Below are 27,538 nucleotides of genomic sequence, written 5' to 3' on the forward strand. Positions count from 1 at the left end.
ATCAGGGAGAAACAAGCAGGCAGTGACAGAGTAATTGGGGGGAGTGCAATCAGGGAGACAAAAACAGGCAAATACAGTTGGGGACAAATACCACCAGGGCAGTGCAGCAGCGTGGAGAGCGACCTGCCTGCGACATGCGACTTCATTTATACAGTTTACAAGCAGTTTCCCATGATAGTGCAGCATGGCTGGAAAAAAGTATGAGGTCCCACTCCCATTGCATTTTCCAACCAACACCATATGTCTTTCATTGACCACTATTCCCTCTCTGACTTGTATAACTTTGTGAACCAATCCATTGCCAAGAGTGATATATTTGTTTTAAAGATACTGCAGTGCTAACTCAACTGTGGTGCTGTTTTGCAGCTGTATTTGCGGTGGTTTAAGTCGTATCTACAATACGTATAATGTTTTATTCCAACCACACAGTGATGCCTGCTTCAGAACTGCTACAGAAAGAGATGCAGACAAGTCAGTTGAAGGGGAAGATGCAGCAGCAGGGACTGGCACTTCACATAATTTCTTGCAATTACTTTATTCACTAGCTGGTACTATGGCATCATCAACTCAACACATGACTGTGACCACTCCACCTTAAATTTTCATGTTCAGTACTAAGGTACATCCCAGATTGGATTCTGGGTACCCTTATAAGTCCCTAGTATATGATACTAAGGTATCCGGGGCCTAGAAACCCCAGAGGATCCCCATGGGCTGAAGCATTTATTATCCTACCGATGGGAAACAATTCAAAATGGAACTACAGGCCTGCTATTGCAGCCTGTGTAAGGTGATGCTAGCACCACTTACTAAATATATAGGTTTCCTATATCTAGGGTCACTACACTTATGACCTATGAGTCACCCTATAGCAGGCCTTTGCAATCCTGAAGGCAGGGTGCTTGGTTCTAAGTGTGAGGGTGCCCCTGCATAAGCAGTACACTCCTAAAACCTACATAGTTCATTCTACCAGGTTGTAAGTAAAGCAGCCATATACAGTTTAGAGGGGCACCGCGTAATTACACGATGACCATCTCGAAATTGGCTGCAACGAATCCTATCATGTTTGGTATCAAACATGTTGGAATCCTACCCCCACACCATAAACACTGAGGGAGGTATGATTCCAAGCACTGGAAGAGCACTCTGTTAGGCTCTCAGTGCTCCCGGTGCAAGCCTTCTAGACCCGGACAGCACAAAATGGTTGCTGCCGACCAGAGACACGATTCTGCACTCCTGCTGCTGGGCCAAGCTCAAGCAGGGGAATGCAGAACAATAGGCATCCTGTCACAGGGAAGTGTGACCACCTCCGAGACAGGATTTAGTGTATTGGACGCTTGCTAGCTTGCTAGCACCACTAAGTCTGCATTAGGGGCACATTTGTTGCCGCCATGCATAGTCCAGTTCAAACCAGCTCTGGGAGCTGTTGGCTTCCGCTCTGGCCGGAAACTGGACAAAGGACATGGAAGTAACCTCCCCCCTGTCGGGACAATATTTAATTCAGACACTACTGCCTCTTCAACCGTCTGGGCACTCTGGATTTCGCTGGAATTCATTTGGGTTCGACTTCATCTCCCTTCCAGTCTGCTGCATTGTCTGTGCCTGTGCACCATACAGGAACCTTCCAAGGCCTGTTGGCCTGTGGGCATCAAAGACACCTGAAGGAATCTCCCTTGAAGTGAAGGAGTCACTTCTCTGCAATCGCAGGCACCGCAACTAAGCTGACAGGTCTGCTGATCCTAAGCTCCTACAGAGTATGAAAGGTTATGCAACACAGGTGGTGGTTTTCCACAGCTCTTGAGGCCTGCCCTGTGCTCTCACCAAGTTTGTGGGCAGTATTCTTCATAGGAGCTGCAGGAACCGAACCCCTATGTGCAGCATTGACTTGCAGTTGCAAAGGCTTGTTGGCTTCCTTCCACCAAGATATTTGGGCTCCAAGCAGCCTCAACCTCAAGCATCTTCAGTGACCAAAGTCTTTGTCCACATCACATCATTTGCACCGTGGCCTGCATCTTTTAGTGAGCTGCTTGAGGTCCTCTTGTGACTCCAGTGCCTCTGGCCTGTGGGTCCTGTTGAGGGTCATCTTTGCTTTTTTGGGCTCCCCTGATTGCTCGGTGCCTGCCCTGACTCCCCTGCTTGTGGTGATTCCCCTGGACCTTGCTGGTCCCGGCATTGCACCTTCTTCAACTTCTGCATTGGTTGCATTTAGGCTGGTTGGTGCATATGCCGGACACCGACCCCTCAGCACTCAACATCTGATGTGGGATAGCTCGTGCATGGCTCCTGGTCTTCCTCACTGGCGCCTGGTCCTCACAGTTGCAGAGTCAAGGTCCTTGTCAGCTCTCCTGCAACTCCTTACATTGGTGGGCATTCATCTTCAAGATCTTCTGGTCACTCCTGAGTGACATAGACTATGTCCCCTCTTTTTGCAGGTACCTCTGCAGTGGCCCTAGTGGACCAGCAATGTACTGCTGCTGTGCTACCCACAAATTTTAAACAATTTTTTGCACAGAGCATTATTTACAATTTGTCTTCTCAATGTTTGTTTTTCTCAATATAGCTACTCCTGCTGGTCTACCCATAGGACTCAAAAGCCAGAAGATAGCGGCCTGTCTGCGGCGGCAGAGGCTAGAACATATACAGCTAAAACACCTGCAGCTGCTGATCCTGGGAGAGGAGGGGGAGGAAATGAATGCCTCTCTGTTAGGCCCCAGTGCAGTCGGTCCCCCTCAGCCTCCCGGCCATCCCAACGCTAGAGCTGTCACCACCTAACTGCTGCTATATCCTCCCATACTGACAGCAGGGCATTGCTGCACTGCATCCTGCAGCGCTGAACACCATCCAGGGCTGGCTCACCACAATAGTGCAAAGCCTGGACCAGCTCCAGACCGATATCTATAACGTCCTTTTCTAGCTCTTTTTTTACATTTTTTGTTTTTTGGTGGAAGGGACTTGTTGAGGTTGGGTGGAAAGGCTGGTAAGGAAGCTGGGAGTGGACTCGGTTTTACTTTCTTTGGACATTTGGGACATTGGGGATTGGGTCAGTTCATTATGTTTGGGGAGAGGGATTAGCATGTTGTGTAGGTAGAGAGGGTGAGTATCTTTGTGAAAAAATAAAAGGGAATTTATTGTTTATCTAAATGTATCCCTGAAGTAGTTTGTTTTACTTTTACTATCACTGGTGCCTTCAGTTTTTATGCAGCCTGTTTATGTGCTTGTAAGGGAGAGGATGCTGATTACTTATAGAGTTATACATTTCTAACTGTCTTTACCATTAGGGGGGATGCTGCCATGACCTACACTGACTACAACAACATAGGTAAATGATAGTAGCATGTAATTACTTACTTACTAACATAACTGATACAGTAATCTTACAGAAATATTGATGAAGCAATAAAGGGGAACATATCACAACTTCGCAAGTGAGTTCTACTTCCAGTTCCACTTAGGTGAGTTCCAAATGTAGGATGAATCAACAGAATGATTATCCATTGTAGGCAACTAAATCGAAATAAAAAAATGAGGTAATGGGTTATTTATCAAAGCTTTAGAAAGAATGGACACCAGAGTACTACACATTGATGACACAACAAAAGTTGCTGACAGTGATAAAATAACAAAAATATATTTGGCTAATGGGGAGCCAGTAGTAAATTAGTAACGATTACAAAATCCTCAAGTCATGAAAAATGGACTCAAAATCTGGCGTGGACAAGCTTAAGTTAGACGTTTATGAATACACAACAGAAGGAGGCCTGAAATTATGATACTGACGACTGATGTTCTATATCTAAAATATGCATCACTTTGTATGCATGCGTGGCTAAATGGGGTAGTGTGGGCTATTGCTTAGAAGATCCTGCAGTAAGTTGGTGTGGCTTTCACCACCTCTGCCCCTCCAAGTTGGTGATCCATTGATGATGTAAATTAAGCCCATCCTAAATAAATCACACAGCCCGGGGCAAGAGGGTTAGGGGTTTGATGAATGGATGGGAAAGGGGATTTGGGGAAAGGTGTGGCAAAGACAAACACTACAAAAGGACAACCTTCAACTGGGCAATGAGCAGCACATCATTCATCGTCAATTTGTTTTAGAAGGAAACAAAGGAATTAGTGTAATAAACATAAATGCATTGCAAACAGTCCTTTCGCCCCCGAGACCTAAGTTATCAGATATATAAATGTTGTGTCTTCTAGGTTGGGAAGTAAACCCACACACCGAGGTCTCCAAATATGATTTTTAACCCCTTCATTGCTAGGCCTTTCCCCCCTGTGCTAAGCCTTTTTTTTTAGCTATTTGTGGTAGTTTGCGCTTAGGCCCCTGTAACTTTTTGACTACATAAGGTATCCATGCCAAATTTGCGCCCTTTTTTTCCAACATCATGGGGATTAAAAGGGTACCCAAGGTGTGCAGATTCCCCTGGCGGGGACCCAGAAATTGGCCAAAATACAGCAAATTTTGTTGTTGTTGTAAAAATGGAAAAACGGGCACCAAATGAAAGCATCTGTTTTTTTCCCTGCAAATGGTTTCAGAAAAGTGGTTGTGGTGCTGAAATCACCATCTTCGCAGCTTTCGGGGACAAGCAGACTTTTGTCGGAAAACCAAAATTATTTACACAGTTTTGGCATTTTTCTGACACATAGCCTATTTTGGCTATTTTTTGTGCTTTCAACCTCCTTCCAGTTAATGGTAGAAATGGGTATGAAAGCAATAATGGATCCTGGAGAGCTATACGTTTAAAAAAAGTAGACAAAATTCTGAATTCAGCAAGGGGTCATTTGTGTAGCTCTTCATAGAAACAAACTGTTAAATATAGGAACAATTGAAAATTAGTTGAAAAAAACAGCCATTTGTGTCAACGTTTTCACCTGTAACTTCTTCTAATTATGACAGCTGTATGAAAGCAATATACCGTTACATTTGCTGGACCTTTCTGGTTGTGGGGATATATAGGACTTGTAGGTTCACCAAGAACCCAGAGACAATAACTGAGCAGCATCTTGCTATGGTTTTTTATTATGTACCGGGTATGTAGCAATTATTTTGGGAAAATGTATATATGGAAAAATTGGTATGAAAGACAACAATGTATTTCTGAAATGGGAACAAAATATAGAGTTTAGAAACAGTAGATATTTGCACATTTCCGAAATCGGGAGAACCCATACTAGCATGAGAATTATAGGTCATTTTTCAAAATGACTTCATTTTTACACATTGTCTTTCATTTGGAAGGCAGAAATGCATCCAAAGTCAATAGGTAATAAAAGTTGCTCTATGATTCTGAGTTCCCCTAAGTCTCCCGATAAAAATGGTACCTCACTTGTTTGGGTAGGCCTAGTGCCCGTGACAGGAAACGGCCCAAAACGCAACGTGGACACACCACATTTTCACAGTGAAAAATTACCCTTTTTTGCAAAGTGCCTAGCTGTAGTTTTTGAACCCTAGCTCTGCTGGCACCTAGGGAAACCTAGCAAAAATATACATTTCTGAAAACTAGACACCGAGCAAAATCTAGGATGGGGTGACTTTGACTGGCTCTCACCAGGTTCTGTTACCCAGAATCCCTTGCAAACTAAAAAATTGTCAAACAAAACACATTTTCCTCACATTTCTGGGGTGGTCAGTTCTGGAATCTGCATGGATCCACAAAATTCCACCCACCCCGCGTTCCCCAAAGTCATACGAGAAAAATGGTACCTCACTTGTGTGGGTAGGCCTAGTGCCCACGACAGGAAACCGCCCAAAATGCAAGGTGGACACTCCACATTTTCAGAGTTAAAAATGACCCTTGTTTTGCAAAGTGCCTAGCTGTAGTTTTTGAACCCTAGCTCTGCCGGCACCTAGGGAAACCTATCAAACTCACACATTTTTGAAAACTAGACACCCAGGGAAATCCAGGATGGGGTGACTTGACTGGCTCTCCCCAGGTTCTAATACCCAGAATCCCTTGCAAACCTATTTTCGTTTTTTTAAAACACATTTTCCTCACATTTTTGGGGTGGAAAGTTCTGGGATCTGTGTGGATCCACAATATTCTACCCACCCGTGTTCCCCAAAGTCTTCCGAGAAAAATGGTACCTCACTTGTGTGGGTAGGCCTAGTGTCCACCACAGGAACCGGCTCAAAATGCAAGGTTGACACACCACATTTTCAGAGTGGAAAATGACCCTTTTTTTGCAAAGTGCCTAGCTGTAGTTTTTTAACCCTAGCTCTGCTGGCACCTATGAAAATCCAGCAAATCTATACATTTTTGGAAACTAGACACTCAGGGGAATCCTGGATGGGGTGACTTGACTGGTTCTCATTAGGTTCTGTTACCCAGAATCCCTTGCAAATCTAAAAAATTATCAAAAAAACAAATTTTCCTCACATTTCTGTGGTGGAAAGTTCTGGAATCTGCGTGGCTATACAAAATTCCACCTACCCCGCGTTCCCCAAAGTGTTCCGAGAAAAATGGTACCTTACTTGTGTGGGTCGGCCTAGTGCCCATGACAGTAAACGGCTCAAAATGCAAGGTTGACACTAGGGGTGGGCGGAGTTTGCGTAGTCGCGTTACGCAAATCTCCGCGAAATGGTTTAAAATCTCCGCGAACACGCAGAAATTCCGTGAACACGCGGAATTGCTTGTTCGCGATGCTTTTTTGCTGTTCGCGACCGCTGTTTGCGTGCTCGGGGAGAAATATCTCGCGAACACGCATTTTGAGATCGCGAACAAGCAAAAATTCCGCAAAGCCGCGGAAAGCAGAATTTTGGGCAATTCCGCGTTCTCCGCGGAACGTGAAATTACCTAAATTCCGCAAATTCCGCGAGCGGAACGGAATTTACCGCCCAGGCCTAGTTGACACACCACATTTTCAGGGTGGAAAATGACCCTTTTTTTGCAAAGTGCCTAGCTGTACTTTTTTAACCCTAGCTCTGCCGGGACCTAAGGAAAGCTAGCAAACCTATACATTTTTGAAAACTAGACACCCGGGGGATGCTAGGGAGGTATGGCTTGCGTGGATCCCCAATTATTTTCTAACCCAGAATCCCCTGGAAATCTCAAATTTAGCTGAAAAAAATCCCTTTTCCCACACATTTTTGTGTGGAAAAGTTGTGGCATCACCGGGCTGACACAAATTTCCTACCACCCACCGTTCCCCCGGGTCCCCCGATAAAAATGGTGCATCACTCATGTGGGAGGCCCAAGTACCTGTGACAGGCAAGGGGCCAAAACGTATTGAGGCGACATCAAATTGCCTATCACAAAACGACCTGGTTTTGCAAGGGGAGTCACCTGGGTTTTTGGCCCCTTACTCGGCAGCCACCTAGGTAAACCTACCAAACCTACACATTTCTGAAAACTATATACCCGGGGAATTCCAGGGAGGTATGACTTGCATAGATCCCCCAATGTTTTCTTATCCAGAATCCCCTGCAAACAACAAATTTAGCTGAAAAAATCACTTTTTCCACACATTTTTGTGTTCGAAAGTTGTGGCATTACTGGGCTGACACAAATTTCCTACCACCCAGCATTCCCCCAGGTCTCTCAATACAAATGGTGCTCCCCTCTGTGTGGGAGGTCCAAGTACCCGCGACAGGCAAGGCCCCAAAACATATTGAGGCGACATCAAAATTGCCTATCACAAAACGACCTGGTTTTGTAAGAGGAATCACCTGGGTTTTTGGCCCCTGCTCGGCAGCCACCTAGGGAAACCTACTAAACCTACACATTTCTAGACAACCGGGGAATTCCAGGGAGGTATGGCTTGCATGGTTCCCCCAAAGTTTTCTTACTCAGAATCCCTTGCAAACCTCAAATTTAGCTGAACAAATCACTTTTTCAACACATTTTTGTGTGGGAAAGATGTGGCATCACCGGGCTGACACAAATTTCCTACCACCCAGCGTTTCCCCAGGTCTCCCGATAAAAATGGTGCCTCACTCTTGTCAGCATTCCGTCCATCATTTGTTTGTTGTAACGCTTTTCGCCCTAAGTGGGATGGGTATTCCCAGACGTGGGACCCATGCTCACTACGCCACTGGAGTCAAGCTATCCTGGCTGATGACGGCTGATAGCCAGAAACCGGTCCTAGGATGCTTGATTCCGGTCCAGGGAAGACATGGCTTGGCAGTTCGGGCTGGACTGTTCCCATGAGGCACAGGGTCAAGACTGATTTGCATATGGCCATGTCTAAACTGGGGTGGCGTAGTGGGCAAAAGAATAATGGATTTAACCCAGATCTCTTGACTGGGGGAGAATGTCTGCATTGTCAGCATTCCGTCCATCATTTGTTTGTTGTAACGCTTTTCGCCCTAAGTGGGATGGGTATTCCCAGACGTGGGACCCATGCTCACTACGCCACTGGAGTCAAGCTATCCTGGCTGATGACGGCTGATAGCCAGAAACCGGTCCTAGGATGCTTGATTCCGGTCCAGGGAAGACATGGCTTGGCAGTTCGGGCTGGACTGTTCCCATGAGGCACAGGGTCAAGACTGATTTGCATATGGCCATGTCTAAACTGGGGTGGCGTAGTGGGCAAAAGAATAATGGATTTAACCCAGATCTCTTGACTGGGGGAGAATGTCTGCATTGTCAGCATTCCGTCCATCATTTGTTTGTTGTAACGCTTTTCGCCCTAAGTGGGATGGGTATTCCCAGACGTGGGACCCATGCTCACTACGCCACTGGAGTCAAGCTATCCTGGCTGATGACGGCTGATAGCCAGAAACCGGTCCTAGGATGCTTGATTCCGGTCCAGGGAAGACATGGCTTGGCAGTTCGGGCTGGACTGTTCCCATGAGGCACAGGGTCAAGACTGATTTGCATATGGCCATGTCTAAACTGGGGTGGCGTAGTGGGCAAAAGAATTATGGATTTAACCCAGATCTATTGACTGGGGGAGAATGTCTGCATTGTCAGCATTTCGTCCATCATTTGTTTGTTGTAACGCTTTTCGCCCTAAGTGGGATGGGTATTCCCAGACGTGGGACCCATGCTCACTACGCCACTGGAGTCAAGCTATCCTGGCTGATGAGGGCTGATAGCCAGAAACCGCTCCTAGGATGCTTAATTCCGGTCCAGGGAAGACATGGCTTGGCAGTTCGGGCTGGACTGTTCCCATGAGGCACAGGGTCAAGACTGATTTGCATATGGCCATGTCTAAACTGGGGTGGCGTAGGGGGCAAAAGAACAATGGATTTAACCCAGATCTCTTGACTGGGGGAGAATGTCTGCATTGTCAGCATTCCGGCCATCATTTGTTTGTTGTAACGCTTTTCGCCCTAAGTGGGATGGGTATTCCCTGATGCGGGACCCATGCTCACTACGCCACTGGAGTCAAGCTATCCTGGCTGATGACGGCTGATAGCCAGAAACCGGTCCTAGGATGCTTGATTCCGGTCCAGGGAAGACATGGCTTGGCAGTTCGGGCTGGACTGTTCCCATGAGGCACAGGGTCAAGACTGATTTGCATATGGACATGTCTAAACTGGGGTGGCGTAGTGGGCAAAAGAACGATGGATTTAACCCAGATCTCTTGACTGGGGGAGAATGTCTGCATTGTCAGCATTCCGTCCATCATTTGTTTGTTGTAAACGCTTTTCGCCCTAAGTGGGATGGGTATTCCCAGACGTGGGACCCATGCTCGCTACGCCACTGGAGTCAAGCTATCCTGGCTGATGACGGCTGATAGCCAGAAACCGGTCCTAGGATGCTTGATTCCGGTCCAGGGAAGACATGGCTTGGCAGTTCGGGCTGGACTGTTCCCATGAGGCACAGGGTCAAGACTGATTTGCATATGGCCATGTCTAAACTGGGGTGGCGTAGTGGGCAAAAGAATGTTGGATTTAACACAGATCTCTTGACTGGGGGAGAATGTCTGCATTGTCAGCATTCCGTCCATCATTTGTTCGTTGTAACGCTTTTCGCCCTAAGTGGGATGGGTATTCCCAGACGTGGGACCCATGCTCACTACGCCACTGGAGTCAAGCTATCCTGGCTGATGACGGCTGATAGCCAGAAACCGGTCCTAGGATGCTTGATTCCGGTCCAGGGAAGACATGGCTTGGCAGTTCGGGCTGGACTGTTCCCATGAGGCACAGGGTCAAGACTGATTTGCATATGGCCATGTCTAAACTGGGGTGGCGTAGGGGGCAAAAGAACAATGGATTTAACCCAGATCTCTTGACTGGGGGAGAATGTCTGCATTGTCAGCATTCCGGCCATCATTTGTTTGTTGTAACGCTTTTCGCCCTAAGTGGGATGGGTATTCCCTGATGCGGGACCCATGCTCACTACGCCACTGGAGTCAAGCTATCCTGGCTGATGACGGCTGATAGCCAGAAACCGGTCCTAGGATGCTTGATTCCGGTCCAGGGAAGACATGGCTTGGCAGTTCGGGCTGGACTGTTCCCATGAGGCACAGGGTCAAGACTGATTTGCATATGGACATGTCTAAACTGGGGTGGCGTAGTGGGCAAAAGAACGATGGATTTAACCCAGATCTCTTGACTGGGGGAGAATGTCTGCATTGTCAGCATTCCGTCCATCATTTGTTTGTTGTAAACGCTTTTCGCCCTAAGTGGGATGGGTATTCCCAGACGTGGGACCCATGCTCGCTACGCCACTGGAGTCAAGCTATCCTGGCTGATGACGGCTGATAGCCAGAAACCGGTCCTAGGATGCTTGATTCCGGTCCAGGGAAGACATGGCTTGGCAGTTCGGGCTGGACTGTTCCCATGAGGCACAGGGTCAAGACTGATTTGCATATGGCCATGTCTAAACTGGGGTGGCGTAGTGGGCAAAAGAATGTTGGATTTAACACAGATCTCTTGACTGGGGGAGAATGTCTGCATTGTCAGCATTCCGTCCATCATTTGTTCGTTGTAACGCTTTTCGCCCTAAGTGGGATGGGTATTCCCAGACGTGGGACCCATGCTCACTACGCCACTGGAGTCAAGCTATCCTGGCTGATGACGGCTGATAGCCAGAAACCGGTCCTAGGATGCTTGATTCCGGTCCAGGGAAGACATGGCTTGGCAGTTCGGGCTGGACTGTTCCCATGAGGCACAGGGTCAAGACTGATTTGCATATGGCCATGTCTAAACTGGGGTGGCGTAGTGGGCAAAAGAACAATGGATTTAACCCAGATCTCTTGACTGGGGGAGAATGTCTGCATTGTCAGCATTCCGTCCATCATTTGTTTGTTGTAACGCTTTTCGCCCTAAGTGGGATGGGTATTCCCAGACGTGGGACCCATGCTCACTACGCCACTGGAGTCAAGCTATCCTGGCTGATGACGGCTGATAGCCAGAAACCGGTCCTAGGATGCTTGATTCCGGTCCAGGGAAGACATGGCTTGGCAGTTCGGGCTGGACTGTTCCCATCAGGCACAGGGTCAAGACTGATTTGAATATGGCCATGTCTAAACTGTTGTGGCGTAGTGGGCAAAAGAACGATGGATTTAACCCAGATCTCTTGACTGGGGGAGAATGTCTGCATTGTCAGCATTCCGTCCATCATTTGTTTGTTGTATCACTCTTGTGGGAGGCCCAAGTACCCACGAGTACAGTGGCAATGCCTGAAGAAGCACTGGAGGTAGGTGGGTGTGTCGTCGATTGCTTCTTTGCTTCTCCTGAGGTAGGGGTTGGTGCAGGTCTCAGATGGGACTTTGTAAATATGGGAGCTGGTGGAGGTGCTGCATATGCCACAATCCTTAGAGCAGGTTGAATAGCAATGTCAGACTCATCTGTGTCACCTTCCACCATGACTGCCTCATTGTATTTATCCACCTCATCCTCCCCTTCCATAAGTTCAAGTCTTTCAGGAACTTTTCTTTTCCCTTGCCTCTCCTGTTGTCTCCTGGACTCTGCTGTGGTAAACTCCATTTTCCTATCCTCATCATCGGAAGTGGTGCTTGGAGAAAGTGGTGGAGTAGTATCCTTCCGTTTCCTAGCTGGATATCTGGGAGCCAATAATTCTAAAAGAGGATGTTCTTCCTCAGAAGAAAGCTCAAAATCCTGTTCTGCTTTAACATCAGGCAAATGTACTATTGCTGACTATGTCTACTGTCCCCTTTGCTTTGTATCCTGAATAGATTGTGTACTACTTTGTGTTGGGGAAAAATCCACTTCAACGTCACTACTTTTCGGCGTCAACATGATTGCTGTGGCTGCCTCAGTGACATACATGGTCCTGGGTTTAGTATGGGATTGTGATGTTGATGCAGGAGTTCTGCTCTCAGCTTGCTCACTGATGCCAGTGCAGCAGGCACAACTTTGCCAAACAAGGTTCTGGTCAGAACGCCATTGATGGAAATCTGCTTCTTCCCCTCCCCACTGGCCACTGTCTTGGCAGCACCTTTCTTTGAAACCATCTTAAAGCTGTCATTCGGCAGTGGCACTTAGCATCACAAGCTGATGAGATGCCCATGTTGCGAAGTCAGTCACACATCACGCACAGGCCTTCTGTCTGACAGTACAGTGGGTGACGTCTTATCTCTTGTGCACCTAAAAGCAAACAAGCAAGAAGAAAATCAGTGAAATGTGACATCGTTGCAGTTCAATTAGTAGGACAAACAAACAATATTATTTAGTGTGATTACTTAAGTTATTATAGTTAGAAATACTGTGTAACTATCCATTCATGAAACCAAAGCAACATAAACTTTCATGGTGTACACTCAGGAAGGTTAAGAAAGAGCAGCAACAACAACATATAGATATAACTGTTTGCTTTATGTGCATCAAGTTGGGATCTGGCACTCAGGTAGGTGCAGGTGACAATGGAATAATCCTTAGACAATGAATGCCGTTGTGCACCTATACAACTATAGAAGGCTTGGGGTTCATGTTAGAAAAATGGGGAAAAAACAAAAAAAGTTTTAAAAAAATCGTAATTAAAACAAAATAAAGTTAAAACAAAATGTAATAAAAAAAATTAAAATAAAAAATGAATTAAAAAACTAAAATTAAAAACATATATAAATGAATGAAATTATCCTTGAGCATGTAATTTATAAACTGCTATCTCAGCCATCCATGCAAGCCTATGGCAAAGGGCCACACTGGCTGGACACACAAAATGGCTGTCAGACAGCGCAACATGGTCAAAAACAACTATAACACTGAGCAAGACGGCATGGAAAACAAAGAAAAGACATGCAGGCCTATGGCAAAGGTACACTGGCTCTCTACACAAAATGGCCTCCATCCACATTGCCACAACAACAAGCAAGCAAGAAGGCATGGGGAACAAAGAAAACATTCAGGCCTATAGCAAAAGCACACTGGTGGTACACAAAATATCCACCAGCCACATGGTTGTAACAAACAAGAAGGCATGGGGAACGAAGAAGAAATGCAGGCTTTGGGCAAAAACACACTGGCTGCCTACACAAAATGGCCACTGGCCACATGATGAAACAGCACGCAATAAGGCATGGCCACAACAAAGAAGACATGCAGCCTATGGCAAAAGCACACTGGCTGCCTACACAAAATGGCGGCCAGCCACATGGTCTCAACAACAAGCAAGCAAGAAGGCATAGGGAACAGAGAAGGCATGCAGGCATATAGCAAAAGCTCACTGGCTGCCTACACAAAATGGCTACCAGCCACATGGTCACAACAAGCAAGAAGGCATGGGGAACAAAGGAGACATGCAGGCCTATGGCAAAAGCACACTGGCTGCTTTCACAAAATGACCACCGACTACATGGTCAAACTACAAGCAAGCAGGCATGGCCACAACAAAGAAGACATGCGGGCCTATGGCAAAAGAACACTGGCTGCCTTCACAAAATGGCCACCAAGCATATGGTGACAACAATAAGCAAGAAGACATGGGGATCAAAGACCACATGCAGGCCTATTGCAAAAAGCATACTGGCTGCCTACACAAAATGGCCACCAAACATATGGTGACAACAACAAGCAAGAAGCACATGGGGAACAAAGACCACAAGCAGGCCAATGGAAAAAGGACACTAGCTGCCTACACAAAAAGACCACCAGACATTTGGTCACAATAACAGCAAGAAGGCATGAGGAACAAAGAACACATGCAGGACAATGGCAATAGCACACTGGCTGCATACACAAAATGGCCATTGACCACATGGTGCAACAGCAAGCAAGAAGACATGACCACAAAAGAGACGACTTGCAGGCCAATGGCAAAAACACACTGGCTGTCTACACAAAATAGCCACAGACCACGAGGTAAGAGAACAAGCAAGAAGACATGACCATAACAAAGAACTTATGCAGGCCTATGGCAAAAGCACACTGGCTGCATACACAACATGGCCACCAAACATATGGTGACAACAACAAGCAAGAAGACATGGGGAACAAAGAGCACATGCAGGCCTATTGCTAAGAGCATACTGGCTGCCTACACAAAATGGCCACCAAACATATGGTGACAACAACAAGCAAGAAGCACATGGGAAACAAAGACCACATGCAGGCCAATTGAAAAAGCACGCTGGCTGCCTACACAAAATGACCAACAGACATTTGGTCACAATAACAGCAAGAAGGCGTGAGGAAGAAAGAACACATGCAGGACAATGGCAATAGCACACTGGCTGCCTACACAAAATGGCCACTGACCACATGGTACAACAGCAAGCAAGAAGAAATGACCACAACAACGATGACATGCAGGCCAATGGGAAAACCACACTGGTTGCCTACACAAAACAGCCACCGACCACGTGGTGAGACAGCAAGAAAGAAGACATGAACATAACAAAGAACATATGCAGGCCAATGGTAAATCACCACTGGCTGCGTACACAAAATAGCCACCGACCACGTGGTGAGACAGCAAGCAAGGAGGCATGGCCACAACAAAGAAGACATGCAGGCCAATGGCAAAATAACAGTAGCTGCCTTCACAAAATAGGCACTGAATACATGGTCAAACAGCAAGCAAGGAGCTATGGCCACAAACAAAGAACACACGCAGGCCTATGGCAAAAGCACGCTGGCTGCCTACATAAAATGGCCACCATCAAAATGGTCACAAAAAGCTAGAAGACATGGGAAACAAAGAGGACATGCAGGCCCATTGCAAAAGCACACTGGCTGCTTACACAAAATGACCTATGACCACAGGGGCAAACAGCAAGCAAGGAGGCATGGCCACAAACAAAGAACACATGCAGGCCTATGGGCACTGACTATACAAAATGTCCCCTGGCCACATAGCATGGAGAACAAAGACAAATGGTGGCCTATGGCAAACATACTCAGACTCTTACCAGCCAAAGGTGAAACTGCAGGCCACCCACCACAATAAATTTTACAAATCGAATAAAACTACAAATATATCCAAATTCATGCCCTCCATCAAACAAACAACATCCTTAAATTCAACAGTATATATTTGCAGCAAACAAGTAAAGCGATCCTTCCAGCTCCAAATCCCAATGAAAGGTAACCAGGAGAGGGACAAAGCACTGGGAGGAGCCTGCTGGACAGGAACAGGAAGTTGGAGTCTTTACGGCACTTCCGTCCAGTTTGATTAATTTTTTTTAAAAGGGTTCTTGCACAATAGAAAAAAATCTAAAGGCATGTTGGAGAAGTAAAATCCACTCCAAAAGCCTCTCAACTGCATCTTTAGCATAAAAGCTGCTCCACCACTCCTTTTGCGATGGTGCGAGTGAGAGCGAAGGCTCACAGAAGTCTTTAGCAGTGCGAGAAATCTTGTGTGCATGTGCAAGCATCCCAAGATTATCTTGGCACTCAGAGTGAGTGCCAAAACCAAACTTAAGGGTATGAATGGAAAAAAACGAAACTTGTGCCCGAAGGTGGAGTTCAGGAACTCATCATTCCTCTGCGAAGCACGGAGTGCTCGAATTCCACAAAATCTGTGGGCAGAGTGGAGTTTTACACCTGGGCCTAGTGATGACCCCCCCTTAAGCAATAACCACAATCCTTTTCAGGGTATATAGCCAAAGTCAGAAAATTGAACTTAGCCCAACCCTAATGGCACAGAGTAGGGAGACATAACTTAGGGGAGGCAATGTGTAAAGCATTTATGCCCTGCCAAATTAGTAGTAAATCAAAACACAACACAAGAAAAATCCCAAACCTGTTTTGAAATTTTTTTACATTTTACATTAACATCAGAACAACAGAAAACAAATGAGGGCAAACAGAAATATGATTTTTTAAATTTGTATACAAAATCGGCACCAAAAATGGTTACGCACAAACCACCGTCAATTGGTAGCTGTAGACCAGGATCTCGGCTCAATTGTGATGCAGAACCCACTCAAAATCCTTTGTTGTGTTTATAAAGCAACTCAAAGTGTAATTATTATTATTTTTTTTAAAGAATACAATGCAGAGCACTGAGCATTGCTTTGCATTAGGGAGGCATTCCATAGTAGGGCATCAGTGTTCCTGTGCATGCACACATGGAGTTTGAGTCACACCCATATCAAAAAAGATTTGCAGACATGGCTGTGGCCAAAATGGTGAGCCTGACAAAATGGTGGGCCAGCCTGAGACAGGAGTAACAAGAAGAAATACTTTAATTTCTCCTCAGTATTTACCCTTTGCTTCGGCATGGTGAGCAAAAAAACGATGGATTTAGGCCCAGATCTCTGTACTGGGGTGAATGTATGACATTGTTCTCCATTCTGTCCATCAACTGTTGTTTTTGCATTTGTCACCCAGAGTGGGACGGTTATGCCCAGATTTGAGTCCCGTGCTCTCCATGCCACTGGAATCAAGCTATCCTGGCTGAAGAGGGGTGAAACGCCGAAACTGGTCTTAGGATGCTTGTTTTCAGTCCAGTGAGGACCTGGCTTGGCAGTTCAGGCTGGACTGTTCCAATGAGGCACAGGGTCAAGACTGATTTGCATATGGCTGGGTTCAAACAGGAATGGCATGGTGAGCAAAAAAACTATGGGTTTAGGCCCAGATCTCTGTACTGGGGTAAATGTATGACATTGTTCTGCATTCTGTCCATCAACTGTTGTTTTTGCACATGGAGTTTGAGTCACACCCATATCGAAAAAGATTTGCAGACATGGCTGTGGCCAAAATGGTGAGCCTGCCAAAATGGTGGGCCAGCCTGAGACAGGAGTAACAAGAAGAAATACTTTAATTTCTCCTCAGTATTTACCCTTTGCTTCTGCACCGCATTCTACAGCACACACACAAAGAGTAAATGTACTCAAAGATAATTTCTGATTGCCTCTTCCTGCACAAAAACTATCCAGACCTCAACACAGACACAATAGCTCTAAGGCATGAGGGAGCCTACTTTAGCAGTAGGCAGCACAAAGTTTGCCAGCACATGGAAAGAGCAGAAATGAGGCATTTCTGTAAAGAGGTGACACAGTTCTGCCTAACCAGATGATGCAATACAGTAACTTTTCTCGTTTTACTGCAGTGCACCACTTGTGATCAAATCTAGCCAAAAGTCTCAAAAATTGAAGTCAAAGACCTTCAGTGGGGCAAGGTTGCGGGCAATAGCTTTGTTAGTTAATGATACTCTTTATTTTGGTAATGTACCATAAAAGAAGTGCACAGTGCAAGAATACAATAATCATCATGTTTAAAAAATAAGGATGGCCATTAGACTCAGATATAGTAAATACAAGATATGGGGTTGTGTCGGTTTGCAGGATCCTGTAGGCTTCTACATTCCTAGTTAGACAAATCATTCTACAGACAGGAATCAACCATTTTACTCAAACCCATCTATGAGCAGGACAAAAAAATAACAAATGGGGTACATCCTCTTTCTTGTAGCCAGGGGTCGTGGTGCTGGGCGCGGTCCGGGCACGGACGGGCGCGCCTTAGGTGCGCCAGTGGCGCGCCCACTGCGTGTGGCCGCTGTGCGGCTGCTGCGCGACCTCCATATAAGGGGAGGTGGGAGGGAGGAGCAGCTGGGAGGCGGGAGCGGGGTGGCGAATGGGCGAGCAGGGGGGAGGGCCACATGGACGCAGCGGCGGGAAAAAACGGGTGGAGGATGGCAGGGGGGTACAGAATGCAAGCGGAACACAGAAAATAGCGAGGGGGAACAGAAGTAAACAGAGGGAGATGTGGTCAGAGGGAAAAAGAAACAGGCAATAACAATGACAATCAGGAAGAAAAAAAGTTAGGGAAGCGCAATCAGGGAGAAACAAGCAGGCAGTGACAAAGTAATTGGGGGGAGTGCAATCAGGGAGACAAAAACAGGCAAATACAGTTGGGGACAAATACCACCAGGGCAGTGCAGCAGCGTGGGGAGCAACCTGCCTGCGACCCGCGACTTCATTTATACAGTATACAAGCAGTTTCCCATGACAGTGCAGCATGGCTGGAAAAAGGTATGACGTCCCACTCCCATTGCATTTTCCAACCAACACCATATGTCCTTCATTGACCACTATTCCCCCTCTGCCTTGTCTAACTTTGTGAACCAATCCATTGCCAAGAGTGATATATTTTTTTTAAAGATACTGCACTGCTAACTCAACTGTGGTGCTGTTTTGCAGCTGTATTTGAGGTGGTTTATGTGGTATCTACAATACGTATAATGTTTTAGGCATCCTGTCACAGGGAAGTGTGACCACCTCCGAGACAGGATTTAGTGTATTGGACGCTTGCTAGCTTGCTAGCACCACTAAGTCTGTATTAGGGGCACATTTGTTGCCTCCATGCATAGTCCAGGTCAAACCAGCTCTGGGAGCTGTTGGCTCCCGCTCTGGCCAGAAACTGGACAAAGGACATGGGAGTAACCTCCTCCCTGTCGGGACAATATTTAATTCAGACACTACTGCCTCTTTACCGTCTGGGCACTCTGGACTTCGCTGGAATTCCTTTGTATCCGATCTCATCTCCCTTCCAGTCTGCTGCATTGCCTGTGCCTGTGCAACACACAGGAACCTTCCAAGGCCTGTTGGCCTGTGGGCATAAAAGGCACCTGAAGGAATCTCCCTTGAAGTGAAGGAGTCACTTCTCTGCAATCGCAGGCACCGCAACTAAGCTGACTGGTGCTGCTGATCCTAAGCTCCTACAGACTATGAAAGGTTATGCAACATAGGTGGTGGTTTTCCACAGCTCTTGAGGCCTGTCCTGTGCTCTCACCAAGTTTGTGGGCAGTATTCTTCATAGAAGCTGCAGGAACCGAACCCCTATGCGCAGCATCGACTTGCAGTTGCAAAGGCTTGTTGGCTTCCTTCCACCAAGATATTTGGGTTCCAAGCAGCCTCAACCTCATGATTCTTCAGTGACCAAAGTCTTTGTCCACATCACATTATTTGCACCGTGGCCTGCATCTTTTAGTGAGCTGCTTGAGTTCCTCTTGTGACTCCAGTGCCTCTGGCCTGTGGGTCCTGTTGAGGGTCATCTTTGCTTCTTTTGGGCTCCCCTGATTGCTCGTGGCCTGCCCTGACTCCTCTGCTTGTGGTGAGTCCCCTGGACCTTGCTGGTCCCGGCATTGCACCTCCTTCAACTTCTGCATTGGTTGCATTTAGGCTGGTTGGTGCATATGCCGGACACCGACCCCTCAGCACTCAACATCTGATGTGGGACAGCTCGTGTATGGCTCCTGGTCTTCCTCAGCGTCACCTGGTCCTCACAGTTGCAGAGTCAAGGTCCTTGTCAGCTCTCCTGCAACTCCTTACATTGGTGGGCATTCATCTTCAAGATCTTCTGGTCACACCTGAGTGACATAGACTATGTCCCCTCTTTTTGCAGATACCTCTGCAATGGCTCTAGTGGACCAGCAATGTACTGCTGCTGTGCTACCCACTAATTTTAAACAATTCTTTGCACAGAGCATTATTTACAATTTGTCTTTATTCTTTTTGTTTTTCTCAATATAGCTACTCCTGCTGGTCTACCCATAGGACTCAAAAGGCAGGAGATAGCGGCCTGTCTGTGGCGGCAGAGGCTAGAACGTATACAGCTAAAACACCTGCAGCTGCTGATCCTGGGCGAGGAGGGGGAGGAAATGAATGCCTCTCTGCCAGGCCCCAGTGCAGTCGGTCCTCCTCAGCCTCCCGGCCATCCCAACGCTAGAGCTGTCACCACCTAACTGCTGCTATACCCTCCCATACTGACAGCAGGCCATTGCTGCACTGCATCCTGCAGCGCTGAACACCACCCAGGGCTGGCTCACCACAATAGTGCAGAGCCTGGACCAGCTCCAGACCGATATCTACGTCCTTTTTTAGCTCTTTTTTACATTTGTTGTTTTGGTGGAAGGGACTTGTTGAGGTTGGGTGGAAAGGCTGGTAAGGAAGCTGGGAGTGGACTGGGTTTTACTTTCTTTGGACATTTGCAACATTGAGTCTTCGGTCAGTTCATTTTGTTTGGGGAGAGGGATTAGCATGTTGTGTAGGTGGAGAGGGTGAGTATCTTTGAGAAAAAATAAAGGGGAATTTATTGTTTATTTAAATGTATCCCTGAAGTAGTTTGTTTTACTTTTACTAGCACTGGTGCCTTCAGTTTTTATGCAGTCTGTTTATGTGCTTGTAAGGGAAAGTATGCTGCTTACGTATAGAGTTATACATTTCTAACTATCTTTACCATTAGGGGGGATGCTGCCATGACCTACACTGTCTACAACAACATAGGTAAATGATAGTAGCATGTAATTACTTACTTACTAACATAACTGATTCAGTAATCTTACAGAAATATTAATGAAGCAATAAAGGGGAACATATCACAACTTCGCAAGTGAGTTCCACTTCCAGTTCCACTTAGGTGAGTTCCAAATGCAACTAAATCGAAATAAAAAAAATGAGTTAGTGGGTTATCTATCAAAGCTTTAGAAAGAATGGACACCAGAGTACTACACATTGATGACACAACAAGAGTTGCTGACAGTGATAAAATAACAAAAAAATATTTGGCTAATGGGGAGCCAGTAGTAAATTAATAACGATTACAAAATCCTCAAGTCATGAAAAATGGACTCAAAATCTGGCGTGGACAAGCTTAAGTTAGACGTTTATGAATACACAACAGAAGGAGGCCTGAAATGATGATACTGACGAATGATGTTCTATATCTAAAATATGCAACACTTTGTATGCATGCGTGGCTAAATCAGGCAGTGGGGGTTATTGCTTAGAAGATCCTGCAGTAAGTTGGTTTGGCTTTCACCACCTCTGCCCCTCCAAGTTGGTGATCCACTGATGTTTTTGCATTTGTCACCCCGAGTGGAACGGGTATGCTCAGACATGAGTCCCGTGCTCTCTATGCCACTGGAATCCAGCTATCCTGGCTGAAGAGGGGTGAAACCCCGAAACCGGTCCTAGGATGCTTGTTTCCAGTCCAGTGAGGACCTGGCTTGGCAGTTCAGGCTGGACTGTTCCAATGAGGCACAGGGTAAAGACTGATTTACATATGTCTGGGTTCAAACTGGAATGGCAATGTAAGCAAAAAAACGATGGATTTAGGCCCAGATCTCTGTACTGGGGTGAATGTATGACATTGTTCTGCATTCTGTCCATCAACTGTTGTTTTTGCACATGGAGTTTGAGTCACACCCATATCGAAAAAGATTTGCAGACATGGCTGTGGCCAAAATGGTGAGCCAACCAAAATGGTGGGCCAGCCTGAGACAGGAGTTACAAGAAGAAATCCTATAATTTCTCCTCAGTATTTACCCTTTGCTTCTGCACCGCATTTTACAGCACACACACAAAGAGTAAATGTGCTCAAAGATAATTTCTGATTGCCTCTTCCTGCACAAAAACTATCCAGACCTCAACACAGACACTATTGCTCTAAGGCATGAGGGAGCCTACTTTAGCAGTAGGCAGCACAACGTTTGCCAGCACATGGAAAGAGCCGAAATGAGGTATTTCTTTAAAGAGGTGACACAGTTCTGCCTAACCAGATGATGCAATACAGTAACTTTGCTCGTTTTACTGCAGTGCACCACTTGTGATCAAATCTAGCCAAAAGTCTCAAAAATTGAAGTCGAAGACCTTCAGTGGGGCAAGGTTGCGGGCAATAGCTTAGTTAATTAATGATACTCTTTATTTCGGTAATGTACCATAAAAGAAGTGCACAGTGCAAGAATACAATAATCATCATGTCTGAAAAATAAGGATGGCCATTAGCCTCAATTCAATTTTATTTTATTGATTTAAATCTTATATGAGATCAACAATTATACTAAATACATTATTCCATCTCTTTTTTCATAACATTCTTCTAGAATACAAAAAAAATTACACAATCTGTAATCAGGGAATAGTTCTTTCATAAGCCATAGATAAGATGAAACCAAGAATTACAACAAGTGTAAGATAAGAAGTAACAACATATTTTATAAAATCAGTTAAAAGAAGCAGCTTCAGTTAGTTTTAGCTACCTGTCTATTCCTTATCAGTCATACATGAAATAAATATCTAGATATAGTAAATACCACATATGGGGTTGTGTCGGTTTGCAGGATCCTGTAGGCTTCCTCATTCCTAGTTATACAAAGCTTCCCACAGACAGGAATCAACCATTTTACTCAAACCCATCTATGAGCAGGACAAAAAATAACAAATGGGGTACATCCTCTTTCTTGTAACCACACATCGAACCCCCGTACATTGTTAACTAGAAGTCCTGACCATTTTGACATAAAACCATTTAGGGGTAAGTTTCCATATCTAAACTGAACATATACTTTTTAACTAGATTGGGTTCTATCATATCACAAAAGTTTTCACAATGGTAATTGGCCTAAGCCACTAAAAAGGAAATAGAGAAGGTGCTGTGTTCGTGCATTAAGACATTATTACACTTGTAGTTTTTAAATCTATTTTTTAGCTCCTTTGCTGTGATCAAAATGCAAAAGCCCGCAGGATCATACCAATGGTTAGCTAGGCGCATCCCCACAGGAAATCTTTGACAAATTTAATCCAAGGAAGTGTTCTTTCAGACGGGGGTCTAAGGATTTCGTCCAACCCACTTCGATAGCGCTAAACTTCTGGAGTTGTCCAAAAGTGTCTCCAGAAGATTAGCGCGCAGAGTTCGTTCATGTCAGAAATCGGTCTAAGACCCAATCTCACCTCGGCAGTAATAGAGGAGTGCAAAGCAGTAAACACAAGAGCTGCCTCATAAACCAATTTTCTACCATTACAAACGATTTTAGGTTTTTATGCCTCCAAATCTCCGCACCATAATGGGCAATCACTAGTGTCCGTTATGTACAAATATGCAGTGAGACCCCTTGTGTAGCTTCAATAACCCCCTACTTTGCTGCTCCAGTTTTATTCTTCTCTTTATAGCATGATATGTCCAATCCCGCTTTTCATCTAGGGTAGTCCCCAGGTAATCAAAAGGGTATACTTGTTCTAAAGGAACACCATCTAAGGTGGGGTTTGGATGTGTGGTATTTCAACGGTTAAAAACCATGTATGTAGTTTTGTTTACATTGATTTCTAACCCCCTCAATTGACAAAAGCTACTAAAATGATCCCATAGTTTCTGGAGCCCCATTGGTGACTTTTTCAATAAAAGAGTGTAGTCAATAAACATGAGAGCCGGAACACTCATGCCTGCTAATTTAGGTGCATCGTTATCGCAGCTGTTTAAAAAATCAACTAGATAATTTAAAAACAAAGTAAAAAGAGTGAAGACCAGTACACAGCCCTGTCTTGCACCTCGCTGTACTGGAAAGGGTTCAGTTACTTCACCCAACTTGCTGCATCTAACTTGCGTGTAGTTATTCTGGTGCAGTCTCTCGATTATACTGCACAGGTAGGCTGGGATGCCCATTTCAGCAAGACATTTCCACAGCAGGGTTCTGGGGACCAGGTCGAACGTTGCTCTAAAATCAACAAAAACAGTGTGTAATATTTCCTTCTCTATACTGATGGTCTTCCAGTATATTATCAGCAGTCTAAAAATCTGGTCAACAGTGGTGGTATTGGATATAAAACCCGTTTGGAGGGGGCAATTTATTTCATTCTCTTCAAGCCAATACTGAACCCTACTAAGTAAAACCCTGCTAAAAAGGTTTTGTGCTGAGTATTTTAAACTGATAGGTCTGTAGTTAGCAGGGTCCATGGGACAACCCTTCTTATAAATTGGAAATAACTCAGCCCTCCACAGGTTTAAGGGATACTTGCTCCACTTAAAATAGCATTGAATATGGCTGTAAAATAATGTGTCCAAATATATATTTCTGATAAAAAAAAGCTCTCCAGGGATCTTGTCAATACCCAAGGCTTCACATGGCGTTATCTGCTAAACGGCGTCTTCAACTTCTATGCATGATATCGGGGGATGTCCTCCTACATCCCTGACTGGTTCAACATGCAAGGGTAAAGCTGGTAACTCAGGGGGTATACCCTCACTTGACTTTTTTATATAGATTAGTGAAATGTGCTATCCCTGCCTCAGCAGCAACATTGTTGTCGATTTCAAATTTTCCTTTCCAGTTACCAGTAGCAATTAAATTCTAGAAAAGGGTTTGCTTGTTTTCATCTGCTGTTCCTAGGAGGAGTCCCGAGGTCTGGCTGTCCCATTCCCTTTTTGCCCTTGCAAGTGCTGTTTTGTCTGCAGATAATTTTTATTGGACTTCAGCACTACTATTGCTCTTGATGGAATTAATCAGGGCACGTTTAGCCATGTTTAGGCTCAGATCTCTGTACTGGGGTGAATGTATGACATTGCTCTGCATTCTGTCCATCAACTGTTTTTTTTTGCATTTATCACCCCGAGCGGGACGGGTATGCTCACACGTGAGTCCCGTGCTCTCCATGCCATTAGAATCAAGCTATTCTGGCTGAAGAGGGGTAAAACCCTGAAACTGGTCCTAGGATGCTTGGTTCCAGTCCAGGGAGGACCTGGCTTGGCAGTTCGGGCTGGACTGTTCACATGAGGCACAGGGTCAAGACTGATTTGCACATGGCTGGGTTCAATCTGGAATGGCATGGTGAGCAAAAAAACAATGGATTAGGCCCAAATCTCTGTACTGGGGTGAATGTATGACATTGTTCTGCATTCTGTCCAGCAACTGTTTTTTTTGCATTTGTCACCCCGAGTGGGACGGGTATGCTCAGACGTGAGTCCCGTGCTCTCCATGCCACTGGACATAAAACCATTTAGGGGTAAGTTTCCATATCTAAACTGAACATATACTTTTTAACTAGATTGGGTTCTATCATATCACGAAAGTTTTCACAATGGTAATTGGCCTAAGCCACTAAAAAGGAAATAGAGAAGGTGCTGTGTTTGTGCATTAAGACATTATTACACTTGTAATTTTTAAATCTATTTTTTAGCTCCTTTGCTGTGATCAAAATGCAAAAGCCCGCAGGATCATACCAATGGTTAGCTAGGCTCATCCCCACAGGAAATCTTTGACAAATTTAATCCAAGGAAGCGTTCTTTCAGACGGGGGTCTAAGGATTTCCTCCAACCCACTTCGATAGCGCTAAACTTCTGGAGTTGTCCAAAAGTGTCTCCAGAAGATTAGCGCGCAGAGTTCGTTCATGTCAGAAATCGGTCTAAGACCCAATCTCACCTTGGCAGTAATAGAGGAGTGCAAAGCAGTAAACACAAGAGCTGCCTCATAAACCAATTTTCTACCATTACAAACGATTTTAGGTTTTTATGCCTCCAAATCTCCGCACCATAAAGGACAATCACTAGTGTCCGGTATGTACAAATATGCAGTGAGACCCCTTGTGTAGCTTCAATAACCCCCTACTTTGCTGCTCCAGTTTTATTCTTCCCTTTATAGCATGATATGTCCAATCCCGCTTTTCATCTAGGGTAGTCCCCAGGTAATCAAAAGGGTGTACTTGTTCTAAAGGAACACCATCTAAGGTGGGGTTTGGACGTGTGGTATTTCAAGGGTTAAAAACCATGTATGTAGTTTTGTTTACATTGATTTCTAACCCCCTCAATTGACAAAACCTACTAAAATGATCCCGTAGTTTCTGGAGCCCCATTGGTGACTTTTTCAATAAAAGAGTGTTGTCAATAAACTTGAGAGCCGGAACACTCTTGCCTGCTAATTTAGGTGCATCATTATCGCAGCTGTTTAAAAAATCAACTAGATAATTTAAAAACAAAGTAAAAAGAGTGAAGACCAGTACACAGCCCTGTCTTGCACCTCACTGTACTGGAAAGGGTTCAGTTACTTCACCCAACTTGCTGCATCTAACTTGCGTGTAGTTATTCTGGTGCAGTCTCTCGATTATACTGCACAGGTAGGCTGGGATGCCCATTTCAGCAAGACATTTCCACAGCAGGGTTCTGGGGACCAGGTCGAACGTTGCTCTAAAATCAACAAAAACAGTGTGTAATATTTCCTTCTCTATACTGATGGTCTTCCAGTATATTATCAGCAGTCTAAAAATCTGGTCAACAGAGGTGATATTGGATCTAAAACCCGTTTGGAGGGGGCAATTTATTTCATTCTCTTCAAGCCAATACTGAACCCTACTAAGTAAAACCCTGCTAAAAAGGTTTTGTGCTGAGTATTTTAAACTGATAGGTCTGTAGTTAGCAGGGTCCATCGGACAACCCTTCTTATAAATTGGAAAGAACTCAGCCCTCCTCAGGTTTAAGGGATACTTGCTCCACTTAAAATAGCATTGAATACGGCTGTAAAATAATGTGTCCAAATATATATTTCTGATAAAAAAAAGCTCTCCAGGGATCTTGTCAATACCCAAGGCTTCACATGGCGTTATCTGCCAAACGGCGTCTTCAACTTCTATGCATGATATCGGGGGATGTCCTCCTACATCCCTGACTGGTTCAACATGCAAGGCTAACGCTGGTAACTCAGGGGGCATACCCTTACTTGACATTTTTATATAGATTAGTGAAATGTGCTATCCCTGCCTCAGCAGCAACATTGTTGTCGATTTCAAATTTTCCTTTCCAGTTACCAGTAGCAATTAAATTCTAGAAAAGGGTTTGCTTGTTTTCACCTGCTGCTCCTAGGAGGAGTCCCGAGGTCTGGCTGTCCCATTCCCTTTTTGCCCTTGCAAGTGCTGTTTTGTCTGCAGATAATTTTTATTGGACCTCAGCACTACTATTGCTCTTGATGGAGTTAATCAGGGCACGTTTAGCCATGTTTAGGCTCAGATCTCTGTACTGAGGTGAATGTATGACATTGCTCTGCATTCTGTCCATCAACTGTTTTTTTTTGCATTCATCACCCCGAGTGGGACGGGTATGCTCAGACGTGAGTCCCGTGCTCTCCATGCCATTAGAATCAAGCTATTCTGGCTGAAGAGGGGTGAAACCCTGAAACCGGTCCTAGGATGCTTGGTTCCAGTCCAGGGAGGAACTGGCTTGGCAGTTCGGGCTGGACTGTTCCCATGAGGCACAGGGTCAAGACTGATTTGCATATGGCTGGGTTCAATCTGGAATGGCATGGTGAGCAAAAAAACAATGGATTAGGCCCAAATCTCTTTACTGGGGTGAATGTATGACATTGTTCTGCATTCTGTGCATCAACTGTTTTTTTTGCATTTGTCACCCCGAGTGGGACAGGTATGCTCAGACGTGAGTCCCGAACTCTCCATGCCACTGGAATCAAACTATTCTGGCTGAAGA

This window comes from Triturus cristatus, chromosome 8 (assembly GCF_964204655.1).
Source record: "Triturus cristatus chromosome 8, aTriCri1.1, whole genome shotgun sequence".
Lineage (NCBI taxonomy): Eukaryota > Metazoa > Chordata > Amphibia > Caudata > Salamandridae > Triturus > Triturus cristatus.